We start from the raw sequence: 22,068 nt of genomic DNA, 5'->3' as shown, positions 1-22,068 counted from the left end.
CAAAGATAACACTAGCAAACACTTTGCTTATCCCATCCCTGTTGTATGGAAGCCTCATTTTCACTAACCTCCATACGTCCCTCAGTAATAAGCTGCAATCTTACTAGTACAAGATAGCAAAATTTGTCTCTAACATGCCCAACCACTCACACCACTGCAAAACTATCTGAGACCTGTCCTGGCTTGAACTTCACCATTATCTCTATTATACTCAGTTAACAATTGCTCGTAAGCTAATTTTCAAACCTGATAGCTGTCCTGTACTCCAGTCTATCTTATACACATACACCTCGACTAGAACCCTCCGGTCTTCAAAAAGGACACTTTTAAATGTAGCTAAACCCAACAAAAGAGCAGGACCATGTCTATATTCCAACAACATTGCCAAACTATGGAATAGCCTCCCCTGATACATTACTCAACTTGAATCCCTACTAGCCTTTAAAGCTGCACTAAAAACCCACTATTTAAATGATCCCAGCTGTACCTATGAAATACAGTGTAGGCCCCTTTAACCTCACACACTTAACTACTCTGATCCTACTCTTTAACACTCTGTTATATTATTTTCTTCCTCCTCTATGTGATTGTTTCTCCTACCTACAATATGTGAAATGTGCTAATGATTATGATTACTTTCTTGTGATTGAAACTATGTTATTATGTATCCATACAGTCTGATAATTATGTATTAACTATATGCCATTACTCTTCACCCTATGATAATGTATGTATATCTGTTTCACTTTGTATTTGTTCTGTACAACATTTGATTACCTGTGGAGCTCTTCTCCCCTGGCCTCCACTGAAAATGGGTTTCTGACCCAGTGGACTTTCCCGATCAACAAATGTCAATAAATAAATAAATAAATAAACAGAGGAACTGAATCTCAGATTATAGTGCATGCTCCAACCTGGTAAGAATGAAGGCAAAGATGGATAACACACATGGAATATTATGGTGCGTATATAACAAGTTTTTTAATATTAGGTGAGACAGAAGTCTCATAGCAGTCTGTTACTTGGATCCTAACTAGGAACAGTAATTCTGTAGATCAGTCAGGAAAATATAGTGAGATTAGTTAAGTAGTGTTTTTCTGTAACTGTGTAAACCTGTTCGCCTGTGTTATTTTTAATATTTACTGTGAATGAAACTCTGGTGTTTATTGTAAATATATCGTATTTTCATGTTCTTTTATTATTTATTATTAAATATATTTAAACTTTTCATTGTGGCTGGTCATTTAGAGAATATGTTAACATTTGAGAGTACTTATATCTGTTGGTGACACTGTGGCCTTTCCTGAAGGCTGACTGTTTGGTCAGCATTACCATTTGTATTGCTGGATTTGTAGTGTCTGTTGGCAGGGATAACTACCTTATAGTTTGTGTGTGTGTGTGTGTGTGTGTGTGTGTGTGTGTGTGTGTGTGTGTGTGTGTGTGTGTGTGTGTGTGTGTGTGTGTGCGTGTGTGTTTGTATGTGTGTGTGTGTGTGTGTGTGTGTGTGTGTGTGTGTGTATGTGTGTGTGTGTGTGTGTGTGTGTGTGTGTGCATGTGTGCATGTGTGTGTGTGTGTGTGTCTGTGTGTCTGTGTGTGCATGTGTGTGTTTGTGTGTGTGTGTGAAAATAAAATTTCAAAGTGTGTGTGTTAGCTACTTGGAGCAGGGACATGAAGCACTGGTTTTGCACAGAGAATGGCAGAGGACTTGGCTTGGACACTCAGCTGAGGACGTGACTCTACAGCTGTACCAGTGGGGAGCCTTACTGCAGACCTGGGGAGAGACAGAGAGAAACTCAGACCCTGGCCTGAGTGTGTTCCCTGTGTGCTCTTAAGGAGAATTGTACTTGGTGCATAGAGCTGCATCTGGAAATACTGGGCATATCCATTTTTGTTCCAAGTGAATGTTCTTCTCCAGTGTCAGTGGTGAGGATTCAAGCTCCTTGATTACTGACCCAGAGAAGGGACCTCACAGATTACATACTGGAAAGGAGAACTCTAGAAACATTCAGGAGGGAATCAACTTGATCCTGCATCCATACTTTTATAAAATACTACAGACTGGATTCCTTTTCCAGGTTCAGAGCAGACTTTGTTAGGACCATTCTCCAAGGGTTCTATTATTCTTTATTCCTGCCAGCTTAGATAAAGATATGGGAATCTACCCACAGGCTCCTGTAGCAGTTTGAATGACGAACATAGTACAGCTGTGTAAGCTGAACTGACCTATAACAGTAGATGACTGAATTTTTTACTGATGCAGTAACTTCACCCACCCTCCATCCCTCATCTTGTATAGTTTTGGTGGAGTATAAACTGCTTTGTTATTGTTTATATCTTGGTTAGTTCAGGGTGAGGTCCCTGTGCTTTTGTTGTGTGGCAAGAAAGTCCTGAAGATTTTTAATCTCTCTGGCTGTTTATAACTCCCTCAAAAAAGGCTCAGCTTATAACCAGCCAGAGTGATAATGTGGGAGGGAATGAAAGCTTTTGGAAGCTGTCTGGTTGACTAATCTCTGGCATCTTATAACTCATGGACTACTGCAGCAATGAAGAATCCAAATATCTACTGTTATAGGTAAACACATCTTGCACAACTGTCCTTTTTTGGAATTTTAGGTTTAATGGTCTCTTCTATTTTCACAATTACACAAGAGAAAGATCCAGTGGTTTCTCAAATCAGTTTGGGCTCAAAACTTTCACCCTCTGTCCTCAATTTCAGTTTTCAACTTTGTAAAGTTGGTGGGCATAATAGTCTTTATCAGCCTAGGGGTACCTTTTTTTCCTTCCAGCCCATCTCAGACAGTGGCTACAGGTGCCTTGAACTTTACTTTGGATGCTGTCTTTCAGAGTGTCAAGCTGCAGAGTTTCTGGGAACCACACTACAGATGCAAGCACATCAGTCTAAAAGAGATTATAGCTCTCATAAATGCTCTGAAAGCCAATAATCAGCCATGATGTCCAGGCACTCTCTTGATGGGTGTAGACAATACCACTGTGATGTGCTACATGACCATGATTATCTGGGACATAGCAGTTTAGCACAACTTATTTCTTTGTGCAACTTACATTCCATCAGAATGCAGTAGCAGAATGCAGAATGCAGAAGCAGACTCTTTGATCAGATCAAAGATGGACCATCACAAGTAGATGATATACTGGGAGGTCTTGGTGCATATAGTCCACCAGTGGGGAGTCCCTCAAATTTATCTGTTTGCCACCAGTTTTAACAAATACCTGAAATATTTCTGCTACAGTACACCTTGTAAAGAAGCATGTAAGGCAAATGCCTTTTCAACCCCTCTGAATGAGAATATTTCTTTCCCGATTGTTCTTCTTTTCGCTCATTCCCAAACTCCTTCTAAAGATCAGGAGGACTTACAAAAGATGTTACCTTTTACCCACTCAGCACTAGTTCTCACTTCTCATGTAGTTGGCTAGTGGCAGTTACTAAACACTTAGGGATAGTGAGGAACTCTGCTTCATGTGGACAGGGAACCAGTTCCAGGGAATGGGAATTCTCAGAGAAATATTTCTGTCTCTCCAACATGTCCTATTTATTTCGCAAGCAAAATTTAGGTCTCTTAATCTAGTAGTTCTGATTTTTTTTTTTTTTGCAGATGTACAGAAGGTTCAGCAAACCAGGGCCCAAGGATGCCTTGTATGCCAGGCAAAGTTCACCTTTCAGAAGTCTGTATGATACTGAGTAAAGAGACAGTGTAGGACATTGTGTTTACTTCCTGCATTCTTTTTGTAAAGAACCTTTGTGGATGTTCCAGTTGTTGTATGTGTCTAGTCAGGTACAAACCGAAGGGGGAATTATACTCTATGACAGGTCTAATGAGGGCTGAGTACAGTGGTATAATGATCTCTCTGGACCTAGATGTCATGCCCTTGCTTATAAGTTGAGCAACAAATAAGGACTTTCTTACTACCTTGGACACATATTGGTTGAAGGTTAGGTGATTATCTACATGAGTTTCCAAATCCCTAACTAGTAAATCAACTTTTAAGGGTGTTTTATTGATAACTAGTTACCTGGGCTGGCAGAATTCCCAAAAGGTACTATAATACATTTCTTGATTTTGAGTATTAAGCATGGCTTTGACACCAAATGTTTATCTCTGTTAGACCTTCCTGATCGGTGTTCTCATCTTGGGGAGACTTTAATGACTGCTCCCAGTTTGCAATCATCTGTGAACCTAGCCAGAGGCCTATGACACCTCAGAAGTAGACGCCAAAGAGGAGTGGGCATAGCACAGATCCCTGGGGGACTCCACTGGTGATTAGCCACTTTGTGGTGGTGGCCTCACCAATTCTAACCTCTTGTGTCTTATCAGTGAGCCAGCTAGCTATCCAATGTGTTATAAATGGATTTATACCTAGTTGTGTAAGTTTGTTGACAATACGCAAGTGGGATATTACATCAAATGCTTCAGCCAGATCTAGGTAGGCATTATACACTCCCCGGGATTCATGAAGCTTGCGCCAGGTGCACGTGTAGCATTGGCGTTCCAACACCAAATATGGCCGGTGAGCGATCCAGGTACGAGCTGTTTCCACGTGCAGTACCTGCGTACGCTATGCCCACACAACTCCCGACCCCTGTATGCTAATTACCCTAGTTGCAGCAGTGTAGCATGCAAATGAAAGTATTTAGCAATCCAGAAAGTGGTGCAGTCGTAGTGTAAGCATGCAGAAATGTAAACTGTAAAAAACGGTTTACATTTTTGCAAACATAAAATTGGAGCCATGACAGCCAGCCAAACACATGTATTATATCGTTAATATATGCCAATGGCTAAATATATAGCCATTGGCATAAAAAAATGTATAAAATATAAAAAGAACATGTAATTTAACTTTTCTCAATATTGCAAAGTTTAAGCACAAGGTAGCGGCATGCAAACCGGATCTCAAGAAAAATAGAAAAATATAGACTAAAACTGCAATGTAACACATATCATGATTTTCCCATAATAGTCAATGGCAGGCATGTTACACCACACCGTGGTGCAAGGGTTGCTAAGGGGCTGTGACAGTGTTTTGCGCAGTAGCTAGGAATTAATAGGAAATGCCATGCAAATGAGAGGAGTAATAGTGAATCACAGATTCCCTGCTGGTGTAAGGATGCACCTCACAGCGTAGCATTATAACACCAAGGTGTGCCCTTGAGAAAGAAATGACATCAAGAGAGGGGTGTGTCACCTTTGCTGTAAGCAGATTGGAGCATTGCTAATCCGGTGTCCCATAGCTAAGCAAAGCTGCAGGAAAGGGGTGTGTTGACCTGGCTATAGCTTTGCTTAGCTGAGAGCACACAAGGTAACCGAGTATGCATGTGAACAGAGATTAAAATGTGCTTAAACTCGGTAAACAGGTTTGCATGGCGTGCACCAGAGCTGAAACAGGAAGGATATAGGAAAAGAATAAGGAAATGCTGCAGCAGGGAAATTGGAGTACAAATGACTAATTAACACCTAGAAATCTACAGTGGGCCATTGACAACAGCTAACAAGGCTGCAAGCAGCTACCTGCAGAACAGGAAAGGGGAGAGGGCTGTACTGCAAAGAAAACAGTAAAGTGTCACAGCAGAACAAAGCAGATTTGCATTCTATCAGCTACAAGACACATTTTGCAACACATAACTGGGTAGGGAAAATACAAAACAAAAAAGACGGCAGGTGAAGGCATACCAATAATGGGAGGGGATCCTGGTATAAAAGTGAATTAAAGAGCAACAGATTAATTAAGGCAGGCAAGCATAACTCCACACTAAAGGCCCTACACTTGCAGTACTCACTGTAAAACCCATAATTAAGATACCCTGCAGCTGGAATTGCTCATACACACCCAATGACATCAGCAGCATACATAGCACTATAGTATAAAGTGTGAAAGCACCTCATACACACTTGTGTATTCCCATACAATCTGCACCATTGGTGTATACAGATGGGGACATTTTAATATGTACATGTTAGAGGCTGCCATAGCTTTGATCCACCAGCATGTGTTGGAGACTGAAGGTGGTGTGGAGGATGATGCTCACAACCACCCCAGGCACCAGAGGAGGAGAAGAGTGTTCAGACCCAGGGTAACCTACCAGCGGCTACATGATCTGGAGATAGTAGAGCATTACAGGGTGGACAGGGACATTCTAAAGCAACTTGTGGAGCTGTGCTGGCCATGCCTCAGAGCCAGAACAAACAGAGGGGAACCCATCCCACTGGATACGAAGGTATGTGTAAGCCTGAGAATACTAGCTACAGGTACCTTTCAAAGGCCAACTGGGGATATCATGGGGATCTCTTAGGTATCAGCATCCAGGGTACTTCATCATAGGTTCATAGGTTCATAGGTTTATACTAGGCTATCTGCTGCCCTAAGGCCTAGCCCCTAGTTTTGTTTTTTACGCACGCCTTATTATAAAAAAAATACTGTAAAAAATACTGTGTGTTGTGCCTCTGTCCAGCAGTGACACAGAGATGATTCCAGATGAAACCCGATCTCCATCATCCACCATCCATCTCTCTTGAACAGAGCCAGCAGAGCCAGCTCCTCATGGACCGGATTTTATTCCACAACACAACAGTCTCTGGGTGACAAAATGATCCCTCCATCCCTCCTTATTGTCCCTGTATATTTAATGCGCTTTTTCTGTGGCTTCTGTGGGATTGGATTTTTTGGGTGGATTTGGTTGATTTGATTTTCGGGTTGGACTTGGGCCTGGTATGTCAGGTCAGGGTCACCTCTGAGCTGGCTTAGGCAGGTATGTGAGCAGACTGGAGTTTCTTCAGTCTGGCAGCATAGTTTCTTCAGTCTTCCAGTTTTCCTTATCTTTTTCCTTTGGGTTTTGAACTCTTTCCCAGGTGCTGCAAATCTCCGGTGGTGAGATATGAGGATGGGGCATTGTACTCGATCATTGGTCTGATAAGTGAAGAGTACAGGGACAACAACCTCACTTGATCTGGATGTAATCATTCATGAGATCATGTGGGCAATGTAGAGGTTTTTAACCACTTTAGCAATGTGAAAGTCAAAAGAAGGCCACTGTCGGCCTGGGTCCCAGGTCCTGATAACCTCTTTCTCTGTTCCCTGTTGCCACCCACCTATATGGTAGGGTTGGTTGTGTTTTTCCCGAAGGTATTTACTTTTTTTTTTTTTTAATTTTTTTCCCATTTTTGGGGCTTTCAGCCAGGTTCCATGTAGGCACCCCTCTGCTGAAGGTCTGTGTCCGATGTGATGTACTTTCCTAAGCTCCCAGTTTGGCTCCCTCAGTTCTTTGTACAACTCCAGTGTTGTCTCACATGTCTACTTCTGTAGTAGATGTGTCGAACAGGGGGGGGGGACAGGACTGAGCTGAAGGACACCACTAGACCGGCAGGGGCCAACACATACTCTGACCCGAGGTTTGTGTCTTTAGCTGGTTGCTGCCAGTTTAGCCAGTTTGCAGCCCTGGGTAGGTTTACATTTTTCAGTATAATTTTCTAGGTAAGCTTGTGAGTGGAGCTTTTAAGCCTGCTTTGCAAGGTCAAGGTAGGCCTGTATGGACTGCCTTTCCTCATCAATGGCCTTGGTGACTGTTTGAAGGTCGACTCCAAGTTCAAAAGGCATGATCTGCCCTTAAAAGAAAAACCACCAAGTGTCCAAAGTCTGCCTGCATGTCTGTCCAGTGTCTATCTGTTCCATTATGATCCTCTCAGACCAAGTGCAGCATTGGCTTTGATGCAGATTATTGCCCCGGAAGTTTGTCCGTGAGAGGCACGTTAAACATAGGGTGGGACCAGGCACCATTCCTTGGGTTGCAGTGTGGGCAAAGCACCTGCCTTATGGGCACCTTGTAGTTGTGAGTGCCCTCTTAAGATTTGCTTTCTGCCTTATGCCACGTCTTATCCGACATTGAGTTCATGTATGCTTAGCTTTTGAGAGCCACGGTAGCATTGAGGGGTCTTTTGGATGTCACTCCCTGGGATGCTGTACTGAGCCTTTTTGGAGAGGGGTGAGGGACTCCGCGGGTTTGCCTGCTGCTTGTATGCTGCTTTGGGGGATGGTGTTTTGAGAATTTGTTTCTATTTTCATCACTTCTTGGATGCCATGTTACCACATGCCAATGAGCACATATACTTCCCCCGAATGCAGGAGGAGTTGGCCAGCAATATGCATCTTTTCCACCATATGGCAGAATACCCAGAGGTACTGGGTGCAATAGACTGCACGTACATACACATCAAGTCACCACCCGGTGAGCAGGGTAGGCGCTACATAAACCACAAGGGATACCCCTCCCTCAACTGCCAGGTCATGTGCAATGCCCAGAGCATTATCATGGTTGTCTGTGTTGGCAGCCCTGGAAGCTATCACGACTCCCACATCTGGCATGCCTCACAGCTGTATCAGGTATTTTCCAGGGGGGACATCCCATATGGCCACTTGTTGGGGGATGCTGGCTATGCACTGGAACTGTGGATGATGACTTCCATCAGAAATGCACACACACCCATGCAAGAACGCCATAATGAGGCACACGCACAAACCAGAATCATCATAGAGCATGTGTTTGGGATGCTTAAATCATGGTTCCATTGCTTGGACATATCTGGTGGAGCCTTGCAGTACTTTCCAGACATGTGTGCCCACATCTTCATAGTATGTACCATGCTACACAATATGGTCCTGCGGAAACAGCTGCAGCAAGGACAGACTGGTGAATGCCCTCACAGCCCACCACCATTGCCAAGGGCCCCACAGGCACAGAGGTACTCAGACCATGAACACCCTGAGCTAGCCCCAGTAGGCAGACGGAGGCATGCCCAGTATCCCCATGCCTTGGCAAGGAGGGAATGTATAGCACACACACTGACAGTGTAGGCACCTAGGGACTGACACCTTTCACCACCTGCACACAGTAAAAATGGATGACACACACACAAGACTGCCTGTAAATTGTCATGTATAGGTAGTCTACTGTGTGCATCCAACATAGGCAGCCCTCAACTGCACACACAACTGCTATTAGCACAAGGTAAGTCAACACCTGAACAGTAAATTAAGCTATCAGCATGTGCTGATACTGTATGTATAGATTCATAGGTTCATAAGTAGGTACTTGGCTAACTGCCTGAGGGTATTCATAAGCCTAGCCAAAATGTGTCAGCTTTTGCCACCCCATCGATTAATTAACTGTCCATCTGTGGAGCCGAGCCAATGGCAGGATCCCTGGGGTGTATCTACTGGTCCCCATCCACTCTTCATGTTTTCCCATGAGGAGTGTTAGTGAGGGGCTCTATATAATGTAATTAGGGATGTAGTTTCAAAGCATGGGGAGTTTCTGTGACAGGAATCTGTCCCTACAGCATCTTCTAGTTATTGTTGTAGCAAGGTTTAGCTCACTACAGTGTGTGGCTCACTAAGACGTGGATTCCCATAGGTGGAGCATATCCAGTAAGCCTGAGTTGGACATGGCTTTGTTGGCCAGCAGAGATCATCTCTGAGTAAACGAGATGCCACTGAGTAAAGCAAGAGTTTATTCAGTCTGGCTGCATAGGACATTGCAGAGTTGGGAGGGTGGCCTAAAGGTTAAGGTGTTTGCCTTACAAACACAAGGTGCAGGGTTTGAGTCTCACAAGATAGAGATGCTTAAAAAAAAATGGCAAAGGGGCAGTTAGTTAGCTTAGTACTAACCTATAACCTATAACCTATAAACTATAACATATGTTTGAGGCCAGTAATCCTCTTGGCGAGGCATGTTCGTGGACCTTCCAGCTGTTGGAAGTGTCTTCTGAGGTACATCCCAAATGGGTTATTATACTCTATGATGGGACTGATGAGTGATGAGTAAAGGGGCACTATAACCTCAGTATGTCTAGATGCAAACCCTTTAGTAATCAGATGGCCTACATAGAAGGATGTCCTAACTACTTTGGAGATATGATTGTCAAAGGAGAGATCACTATCTACCTTAGTCCCCAGATACCCTATTACCTCATCTGTATTAAAGTGGCTGCCACTTATGTGTTAATATGTGGGTGTTTAGTTTTCCAAAATGGAATGACCATGCAGTTTGTGGCACTTAGCTGTAGTCCATGACATTGACACCCTGTGTCGGTCTCTGTGAGGCCCCTTGAAGGATGTCTGTGTTAGCTGAACAGTCAGTTATGGCTCCCAGTTTGCAGTCATTGCCAAACATGGTCTGCCGTAGTCCACCTGTGTTTACCTGTACCTCTTAGAAGTATATGCCAAACAGTAGGGGTCCCAGGAATGACTCCTGTGGGACACCAGTTGTGACTGGTTAAGAGTTGGACATGGAGGCTGCTAGTCTTACCATATGGGTTCTGTGTGTAAGCCTGTTGGCAACCCATCCTGTGATGTATGGGTTTATGTACAGGCTGGTGAGGTTATCAATAATACCTGAGTGAGGAATGGTGTCAAAAGCCTTGGCGAGATCCAGGTAGTAAGTGTGAACCACCTCTCCCCTCATCTAATGTCTTGGTGACTGTAAGATGTCAAACAGGTTCAGTAGGCATGATCTGCACTCAGCCAAGCTGACCTGGGTTGGGTCAAGTGTTTGGAGGTTACCAATGTTGTCGTCAATGAGTGCCAAGAGGATGTGCTCCATAGATTTGCAGGCAAGGGTGGGGTGGTATTTACCATGGTCAGTTGTGTTTCCACCTTGGTAGAGTGGAATAACTGTTGCTATGCACCATTGTATCAGCATGTAGCCTGTGTAGAGGCTGAGGTTAAAAAGCTTAATTAGGTGGGGGGGTTAGTTTGTCTTGTAGTATTTGCAAGATGTAGTCTGGGACACCATCTGCCTCCATTGACTCTGTGTTTTGCTATCTGAGAGGGCCATTTCCACCTGTGTATCTCTGATGTCTGGGATACTGTACTTTCCGGGTATTGTTGTGGGCTCTTTAGGGGGTGAAGTTTGCACTGAATGTATCTGCAAGGATGTTGGCGATATCAGTAGGCTCAGTATATTTTGTGCTATATTGCACTGGCACAGTGCAAATCTGTGTGTTACCAGTTAGATCCTTGACATAGCCAAAGAAGGCTCTGTGGTTATCTTTTGAATCCCTGCCTATTTTCCTATTGATGTTAGCCTTGGATGATTTCATGAGGGACCTCTGTTTCTTACTAATACTGGTCACGGATGTCTGCCCTTCTTGGGTGCTGCTGTTTTTCTGGACTACTGTCCTACTTCTGTTGTATAGCCTGTTTATTGCAGGGGTCCACCAGACTGGTGTCCTTGTCTAGGAGGAGCGAGTCTTGGTTTACCAGTGATGGCACGATCCATACATCCTTGTAGGTGCTTATAGAGTGCATTTGTAAATCTTTCTGTATCTTGAGCAGTGTTTTCCCTTAGAGTGGGGGCTGTGAAACCTCCCACCTCTGTCTTTAGTAGTGTGACTTTAGCTGTAGGAAAGGTATTCACTGTGGTTTCCTTGGGTAGGGGAGATGGTTGGGTGTGGAAATCAGTGAAAAGTCCATGGTCAGATCTAACCAATGACCGGTTTATCACTACTGTGGTGCACCTGTCACCCATGTTGGTGATTACCACTTCTAATATGTTTCCACCTCTCATTAGGGAGTTTACCATCTGACACAGGGCATATGAGGTGATAAATTCCAGGAAGCACTGGGCCTAAAAGTGAATACTTGAGTACGTTTCCCAGTTAATGGTAGGGTAGTTGACATCGACCAGTACCAGGGTGTTCTGTAGGACTGTCATGTTTTCCACTGTCTCCAGGTAGGAGTGGTGGTCCTGGGTCATAGAGGGTGATCTGTAGCAGGCCACAGTTTGCATTGCAGTTGTGGCTGATGTTAGCTGCACATGGATGATCTCAGAGGTATCATGCTGCCCCACTAACCTGGAGGTGTAGGCATCCCAGATGAATATGGATACACCCCCTCCATGTCTGTGTCAGTCCATGTTCTGTGGCCGAAATGTGTGGTATGGCTTGTAGTCCGGTAGTGCTGGTGTGCTCTCAGGAGCCTTAAAACACATCTCAGTTACTGCATACGGAGGACTGCTGTGAGTGCGTGCATGTTGTGACTACAACCCCTGGCATTGAGTAGCATAACCATCAATGATTCTGCTATTGTGCTGTTTACGGAGGTGGGAATCACCTTTGAGACTTGCCTAAAAAAGACACCATGGGGGTGCCAATAGCCTTGGCCAGTATTCCAAAGCCTAAGGCTGACACATGCAAGCCAGTATGGTATTGTTGCATGCATGTTACCCATCTGTGCTTGCTTCTCATCTTTCCTGTAGGTAACCTACTGGTAAGCAATAGAAAGCCTTAAACTTTTACAAGTCTTCTAGCTTCCAATATAGGGTTTTGGAGTGATTAAGTATCAGTGTTCTGTATGTTCTTGCTCTCCTTAACTGTTTTCTGACTACACAGTGATTTTTCACTGTATATTGTGATCTGAAAGCTTTGTTTATTCACATATTATGTCTGTGATGGCCTGCACTTTAGAGGTTCACAGACAGGTAGTAGGCTATCTGCCCAAGGGCATTTAGAAGCATAGCTATAGTGTGCTGGCTTTTTCCGCACCATTGATGAAGTAACTGAGCCTCTGTCAAGCATAGCCAATGAAGTGATTCCAGGCAGAGTTGCCAGAAGCTGTTGAGGACTGGGGTGGCGGAGGGTGATAGGGGCACTTAGTGATCTAAAGAGGGCATGTTACCATGAAACATCAACGCCATTCAACTTCCCAAACAGGTCTTGCAGTTATAAAACCGGAGGGGCTCCCCACCCCTGGCTGTATTGTTCTGGGACACATGATCCCAGGGATGTATATTCTTTTACCCATTCACACATCAAGGTTTCTCATGAAGTGTGTCAGTGAGGGGCTATGCCTAATGTAGTTAGGAATTTAATTTATAGTCTCTCATTTCATTTGTTATGTTTTTATTTCAAGAGTAAGTGAAGTTCAGTGGGTTTGGGTGCCTCCGCCCTTTGCTTAGCCTAGCTTACACATAGAAATCATCTAAATAGGAAATGGGCAGAAGCAACGTTAATGTCAATAGTGTAATGTTTACATCATTTGCATAGTATCTGTGCATTCCTGGTTCAAATCCCAATAAAGTTAGAGATGTTTTTCATGTTAAAAAGTATACCTTAACCACAGCTTGCATATCTAGGTAGTATTCTTCAGTATAATAAACATTTGAAGCACCCATATATACCCATGTGTGCTGGAGGGTAACGTCAACAGAGAATGTGATGTTATGTAAGCACATAGTGAGATGTTACTTCACTGAAATGTATATATCCTGAGTAGTTAGCAGATGTGGCTTTGTATGTGCACACAGGTTATAAGTTTTAAAGTTTATTTAACTGCTGCTTTAATGTCACACAAACACTTTTGAACATGCTTACAACCAACCAAGCCTTATTCTGAAGTAAAACACATTTTTAAAGCATTACAGGTGTTGAACTCTGGACCACGCACACAACAGCCATGGGACTTACCACTAAGCCATCTGAGCTGTATACATATTTCATGCTCTTTAGACTACACCTTATACTATAGGCATTCCACAGTACTGACCACAAATGGGACAGTCACGTTGTGTACATATGTACAGTACATTGTAATGTACTGTAGTTTGTGAATCAACATATACAAGTCTACATATGTATAACTGTTACAAATTAATACTAAATATATATATATATATATATATATATATATATATATATATATATATATGTATATACACATGTCAGTGATGTCTGCACACACACACACACACACACACATATATATATATATATATATATATATATATATATATATATATATATATCTACACAGTTACATCTATAGCCATATATATAAACATCTATGAGCACACTTTGTGACACAGAAGCAATCCAAATGAATTAAAATGTACACAAAACACATGCAGCTCTGCTATTATAACTATTAATAGTAACTTAATTCACCATAGAAGGTATGGTTGTTGTGTGTGTGTGGCGATTGGGGTGGGGGGAGGAATGATGGGCAATGAAATTATGCATCAAGGAGAGCCTGGGTTGGATGTTCAATAAGTGAACTGAAGGGGTATACATGGAGTATGGAGACAATATAAAAAAAGAAACAAAACAAGAACCATTCTCTTCCATAATACACTCTGTCAGGTCACATTGCAACACTTAATTCCACAAAAATATGAACATTAACATATCATACATATGTACACCAACTGACTGTCACATTTGTTTTCAGTAGTGAGAAATGCCCGTAGTAAAATGTATATTCTAAACACCATAACGTTTGTACATATCTCAGATGCCTTAGTGGTAGAGTCAGTGATTGTGGTATTTATGGTCCCGGGTTCGGGACCTTTGAGGGCCAGAATAAGGGCTGTCGAATGCAGGTTGATTAAAGCACTTTTAAGCAGTTGTAAGCAGTTTTGTGCGGGTTTGCGCGACGGAAAAGCTGCACTTAAACACGGTTAAATGGATAAGTGCTTCACAGGTTCAACCTTTGCTTAACGTCACGCAGACCACGGGCAGACCCGCTTACAACCGCTTAAATGTGCATTAATCGCACTTTCCCTACTAGTGCCTGTTCTGAGAGGTAAAATAATAACCACTTCCAGGATTAGAACCCGCAACCATGTACACCATCCTCAGAGTAACCTACCACTAAGCTACCTGAGATGTACCTATGCCAGTTGTGTATTCAAACAGGTTAAAACACAAAAGAGAGGATTGTGTGGAAATAGGAAAAACTGCCATGTACCCAATGAAAGGTGTATGCTATATATATATATATATATATATATATATATATATATATATATATATATATATATATATATATACATATATATATATATATATATATATATATAGAGAGAGAGAGAGAGAGAGGGAGAGATACATAAATACATGTCAATATATAGATATATAAATATATATGTAGATATATACATCTATGGATGCACATATAAACGTATGCAATAATATATATTATATATCTATATCTCTATACATATATGTATATACATACATACATACATACATGTGTGTATACAGCATCTGAAGTGTTCAGATCTGAGTATAACATGGACCATAGCAATCACTCATTCTGCCACCCTCAAACAATATGAACATAACATATGAAGAGTATATGGCAATACACTATTGCAAATATGTTCTATGGACATGAGTCAAATAGGGTTAGTCACCAGCACAACTACAATGACTGCAAATATCCATGACAGAAATACACAGACATCTTTCATGTAGCAAAACTTTATTACATTCCGATGTATTGTCAAAAGGATTCAAGGACTAACAATACCTGCATGCTATACAGGAAGCATTTAACAGCGCCTTAATGAATCAGCCTGCAATTGCCATAGTATTAGTCCACTAAGGGATAAGTGTTCACATAGGGAAAGAACCCCCACACACATATAGAATATGTATAAAAGCAGTTCCTACACACCTGCATCTGCTATGTACACCCACCATCTCCCCCACACCCAAACTAATTACAATACATACTGTCATACCATAACCAATTATTCACCCACTGTACGACATCTGCTGAAACCTTAACATACCTGGACAGAGACACATTAACATGGCCCTATGTGAAATAGTTGCTGTTATATAATGGAACAGCTGCTCATGTTACAGGGTTTGTTTGAACTAATCCTGTTTCAGAGGGTTGAAAAGTAATTACACCAGGAAGTGTTACCAATTACTGATTATCAGCACAGTATGATACACATTTAGACCAAACTAAAGATGTCTGGTGAGCACACTGTAAACCCCCTAACATTATATGCATAGCCATACAGCCGTGAGCTAGCCAAACATCCTGGCCAGACTGAAACATATACAGAAGTATTGGATACAGACAAACCCTGCACAAGTAGCAATGTTCAGAAATATAACAGCAGTACTCACATGTAGACCAAATCTTCCAGGCATTACACACAATATATTTCTGTTTGTCTCCATACAGCTGTTGCAATAGATTTCAAACAACACTTCCGGGCTGTCTTCCTCACAAGTAAGGCAAAGGGACAATGCCCAAGTGGAGTACTCAATTATACTCCACCGTTGCCATGGTATTGGCTAAGGGAGTAGCTGCACAGCTGAAGTGCATGTAATTAACTACTGTGGAACACCAATTGGTGATCAGGATAGCACATGTCACTGATCTCTAACTATAAAAGGATGCCTTGTCACACATTCAAACCATCTGTATCTACCTGCAGAATAGTACAAAATACCCAATAGAAGATCGAAACACAAACTGAAAATGATTAGTGTACCAGTCAATAACACCTCCAATTACTAAGACGGTATGTATAACATTTAATATGTCTGTGTATGTAGTACCTGTTCTGTAATAATTACAGTGTAATCAATGCATGTAGTGGAAATAGCTATCTTGTAGTGATGTATTGTTGAGCAGTAGTAATGCTTGTAGTATTCAATGTGTGTATGCTGTAGGTCACAAGGCAAACTCCTCATACACCACAAGGGATGATATATATGGGCTTGGAATTCACTAATTCTTTTCCAGCCACTGTCAGTGTCAGGATTGGTCTAACAAGTATGTGCTATAACGGGATAGTATATGTTGATATATTGTAACAGTAGACATATGTATGGGTGTATTAGTGAGATAAACATGTCAAAGGTGGGCTTACTGTGCAAATATGATTTGCATTGTGGGATATTGTGCCAATAACTATGTAATGTACAGTATTTTAGGCAGATCTGTATTCAATTTTACATGGCGTTTCTGTTATGTTATGCAAATATTAGTTATGTCTATTGGCGATTACAATACTCAATAACAGGACACATATGAAATGTATTCATCTAACAGTTTAGCAGCATGATACCAAAGAAAATTGGAAGAGCTAGGTAACTATCCATGCACATAAGACATGTAATATCCACCTCACTAGTTTCGTTTGCAAGCAATTACAGCTGTGCATGTGTACATGTTATGCAAATGTGTAGTGACCCTTGTTACAGGGCTGGCCCAAATGGCTATGTGCACACCTACATAGAGTGGATATTGAGAGTAAAGACACACTGGTTGAACTTTCAGGTTTGTGTAACCTAACCTCTCATTGACAACAGCCGCTTGCAAATACTGTATGTAAGGTTGTGCACAGTACTGGTAATGGAACAGGTTGCATATCATCTGTAACACCAGTGTAACATCTGCAGTAGGAGTGTAAGATGTAGGAGACCACTGCCCATGTGTAATAGCTGCTTCACAGGTGATGACTTACACTATTTTGATTATATCCTGATCATGTTGATAGTGGAAGCAGAGTCTATTGATACTTGAGTGTGGGGAGTGGGTGTCCATGCCCATCAGAGGTCATGGTTCTGGTGGATATGTGAGTATATACCCATAAAAGGATACAGACCTGATGACACTTGCATCATCTGTAATCAACTATCAGGATGTGATGTGCTCCTCAGAGGAGGATTGCTGCTAAAGGTAGCTACTATGTTTCTGTAATAGCCAATGTTGTCACGTCCATAACACAAATATTTACTTGTGAGCAACACTGTATAAAACATCTTCATAAGCAATACGTAAACTAAATACAGTACTTGGTACTTGTAGTACTGAATGCTCATACAGGCATGTCCACTAGTCAGTTACTGGTGTTTACTAATGTCAGCTTTGTGTATGTGGCCATCCTGGGGGAATGTAATCTCTATGCCATGTACACTGCCAAACCCACCTAACACTACACCCCACATATTGTCTGGGATGCAGCTACAGGGGTAAGCTGGAAGGCAGTCCAGTCTACAGCCATGACTGGACTGGACAGTCATGAGGTGTAGGTTAACACATGCATCTCATCACCACAACCAACACATAACCTTATCAGAACACAGTAAGGACACCCACACATACCACCAGAAATTACACACATTCACAGAGGCTTCTAAGTACCTGGCCAAGCAAGAGACCTCCCAAGCTGGAATAGACAGACAACAAAATATAAAACCTATATGACATAGTTTGTATAATTGTGCCACACCTCAGAACACGTGGCCAGAAATATGCCTAACAGTACTCATTTGTGAATGCAAACTCTAGCACTATGTTACCACACCAAGCTATATGAGGGCAAACATACTGTCAGTTGCCTGTCTGCCATGATTAGCCACATACCCACACACTCAGACCACCTTTTGAACAATACACATGGCTCTGGCATATTTCATGTTATTGTGCAGGACCTGAGATGCAGTAGCCTGGACTGCATGGAAACACACATGTAGGAACTGTCAGGTCTTGTAGCCCATGCAGGTATGTCCCAAGGCCTGGATAGCATTCTGCCATTGGCCAGAATGATACTGCAGCACAGGGACAAAAGGATTGTATTCCACAATTGTCTAATGTACTGGTGTAATTCAAAGGGTATCCAGTATCTCTCTACCTGGGATAACATGGTTGACAGATCATGATGCTTTGCCAGACAGGGTGTCTCGGAGGAGGTGTCACCCCTGGGAATCTGGATACTGGCTAGGGCTCATGCTTCCCCTATAGTGCCTTCATCATGCAGAGTTCCAGTGAAAGTCCACTGCTGTAGCAGGAACAGCCAAGCAACAAACTGCGGGTCTCGCTACTCAATGATACATTTCAAAAACTCAATATGGACTCACTTATGTCAATCCTTAACATGGAGAACATATCTGTGCAGTGACTGAGATATGGCTCAATGCTCCAGAGAGCACCACTGCATGACCATGTTATAACACATACCTCACCTCTTGGCCATTATCCTTTATTGGAACACACAGGCCACAAGTGTGTCCATATTCCTGAAGGATATGTACACCCCCACGCTAGTTGCACTTGCATAACTTCAGATGCAGTATGGTGAGCAACTACCTTTGTGCCAAAGTGGAATCCAAATTGCACCTTGCGACAGATAACCCACCAATCCTTAGAATTCCCAACTGTCATATTGTGCTGTAATGGGGAATATTAGGTTTGAGACAGAAAACCATAATAATGGCTACTCTCAACTATCTCATTATGAACTGGGAAGACTCATGTACCAACACCTGTGCTTAATGCATGTTGGATTTCATCAACCCCAATGACCTGGATCACCATAGTCACACAAACAGGGCTAACAGTATGCTATCCATAGTCAGTCTCCAAAGCCAATGTTATGCTTCTTAAGAGCGAAGTGGTGACTGTCATGGCACCCATGCAGATGGGCAATGCATGTGCAAATGCTGAATCCTACACAAATGTACTTTAAGCACTCGCATAAGTGCAGTGATTATGCCATTGAAACAGAACCAAGATTAAACCAAACACAAACAGGAAGGCAAACTGGTGGTACCCTGCCTTAAACTGTACCACATAAGGTAGTAACTGTTGCAAGAGTGAACACACATGAGAGGAGGTGATCCCTGGTCAGCCTCAGTAAGATGCAGATACACCATATAAAGCCACACAAAGCTACTGTGAAACTAATCAGCCACATATTATGTGGCCAACCACAGAGCATTCTATAGCTGTGTCATGAATCATAATGGCAACAACAAGACCTACCGTGCTTCACAGCACTATGGCATGATAGGTACTGCACCTACAGAAATATCACCTGTTCATCCAGATAGGGTCTTGGATAACCTAAACTCACACTCACCCCCCTAACAGGTACACATATTTATATATCCATGTACACTACAGAGCCCCTGTAATAACAGCTATGCAGGTACAAGCTGCACTCTCTAAAGCCATACATTCAGCTTGAATGGGACCTGTCAACAGGGTGTATCCTTCACAAATGTCAGAACAATTTGCTCTCCACATACACATCATGTTCAATCATAGTTTCATGTCAGGCTGTGTACACACTGAATGTTGCACAGCAACAATTATCACACCCCACAAAGGGGGAGACACCACTGATAATGGGACATAGTGCACTACTACCCTGCTGAGTCTGGTCTGTAAGGCCATGAACCTTGATCAACTTATTTGATGTAGTCAGTACAGATGTAGATGACAGTAAGGTTGATTCACACAGCATATCATGACCTTGCCAGGTCTTAGGACACCATCACCCATACTGTGTTCCAGCTACACTCAGTAAACTAGGTGTATATTCCTATGTCACAGAAGTGGTTGGCAACTGGACTGCTGGCAGAACCAACACTGCAGAAGGTGTCTGACTAATACACGCACATCAAACCAGTGCCAGCTACAGTAATACAGGGTTAATTCCTGGTACTCCCCCGCATTGTTATCTATACCACACAGACTAACACAGAAGGCATCTGCCTATTGAAGTTTGCAAATGACTATGAACTAGGAGCAATAGTTGACTTAATGAGTGCTGCGGGCAACATACAGAAGGGCCTTTGTGGGTCAGATGTGTGGTGTGTGATGTATGGCCACAATCTGACAACTAAGTATTGCATTGTCATCCACTATGTTATAAACCCTGTACCCATGAACTACCACCTAGGCAGCAGTCACCATAATGGAAACTGTGTGTGTATGAGATGCAGATGTACAGTAGTCTTTCCTTTGATAGTTACTTCACCACACCAGTCAGGTAGTCATAAGTGGCACCCCTAATCATGACAGGGTGCCATCCATGAATATAGAGATCATTGTTCAGCCATACTCAATACTCAGGTTACCCATAATAGATCACATATTTTCTTTAAGGGTTATTGGCCATGTTCAGATGGCCTACACTCTCCTTCCCAATCCCTAGCTCCACTATGTAGCATGATGCCTACCCTGAATAAAGCCATGTCCAACACAGAGATGTTGGACATGCTACACTTACACATCCTGATTCCAAATAAACACATACTTCATGGACATCCACCTTTCTAGTACAAGGATCACAACATGCCTGACAGATCCCTGTCCCATACACTTTACATACTCCTGCCATACTATGCATCCCTGTTCAGCAAAGCTGCACATTGACCCTCTTTGAGACATGGTGTGATGACCGCATGACAAATATATCAGTAACACTGTGGATCAGTTCTGTGGCACTGCTTAAACTGGCCACTGTAACTTAACTGTCTGTTAGCTACAGCTAGGTAACATTTCAGCCTAGGCTCATAAATGGCCCAGGGCATATAGCCTACTAGTTCACTATGACCATACATGCTATAGCTGATATCCAACCCTGCAAATACCAACAAGCTAGCCATTGTCCCATGTGTTTCACATGTGCAAAACAGGTAATACATGGCAGGATGCTAAACTGCTGTACAGTGCCATGTAGATGTATATGGTAAAACACATACATGTAAAACTTTCCATGAGCAAGTCTGCAGGGTCACAGGTCATGTCCCTTAAGGCTGTATATGACTATATATGTGACATATACACAGCATTAAGGTCTATTGCATTAATGTGAACACATCCAGGCATGTGCTGATAGGTAAAGACACCAGTACAGGCAAACAGACATGCCCACATCAAGACAACATCCACATGGAGTATGAGCAATGTCATCACTCGACACACACATATATGGTGATAATATCAAATCACCAGTACATGTCAAATGTGTGTGAGTTAAGCATGTCAGTGGTGTTAGTGTCATGTAGATTTGCAAAGACATATTTGTAAGCTTAATAAATGTGGTACACATGTATGTTCAACTGTACTTCTGTAGTTCTCTGTGGGTTACTGTGACCTGTCTCCATCATTATGTCTTCCAGGTATGCCATGTGCCAGGCTGCCACCATACACCCACTTGGAGGATGAAGTCCTCATTTCATACCTCCTCGACAACCATGTAACACTCTTCAGCCATGTGCCACAGGATGCAGAGCAGCGGGATGCCCAGTGGGAGGAACTGCGCAGGAGGGTAAATTATGTTGGCAGCCACAATTGCACCTATCAGCAGGTGCGCCGACACTGCACCAACATCATTAGATGGGCAAAACAGCATGCAAATGCAATCACCAGGGAACAAGGTGCAACAGGTGGGGGGCCACTCACCCAGGCCCACTCACATATACAGAGGAGCTACTGGCCAACCTGGGGACACCTGCAGAACT

At 42.6% G+C, this 22,068-nt stretch overlaps 1 protein-coding gene across 1 annotated transcript in view; it reads left to right on the top strand.

Moving 5' to 3' along the window:
- The window catches only part of MCMDC2 (minichromosome maintenance domain containing 2), a gene marked incomplete at its 5' end in the record, with an annotated part of 2,309,393 nt that overhangs the window by 1,131,528 nt on the left and 1,155,797 nt on the right, over positions 1 to 22,068 (top strand). The gene's annotated exons all lie outside the window — the stretch shown is intronic.

This window comes from Protopterus annectens, chromosome 3.part1, assembly GCF_019279795.1.
Source record: "Protopterus annectens isolate FY-2018-M chromosome 3.part1, PAN1.0, whole genome shotgun sequence".
Lineage (NCBI taxonomy): Eukaryota > Metazoa > Chordata > Ceratodontiformes > Protopteridae > Protopterus > Protopterus annectens.
This window is presented reverse-complemented; position numbering and strand designations above follow the sequence as displayed.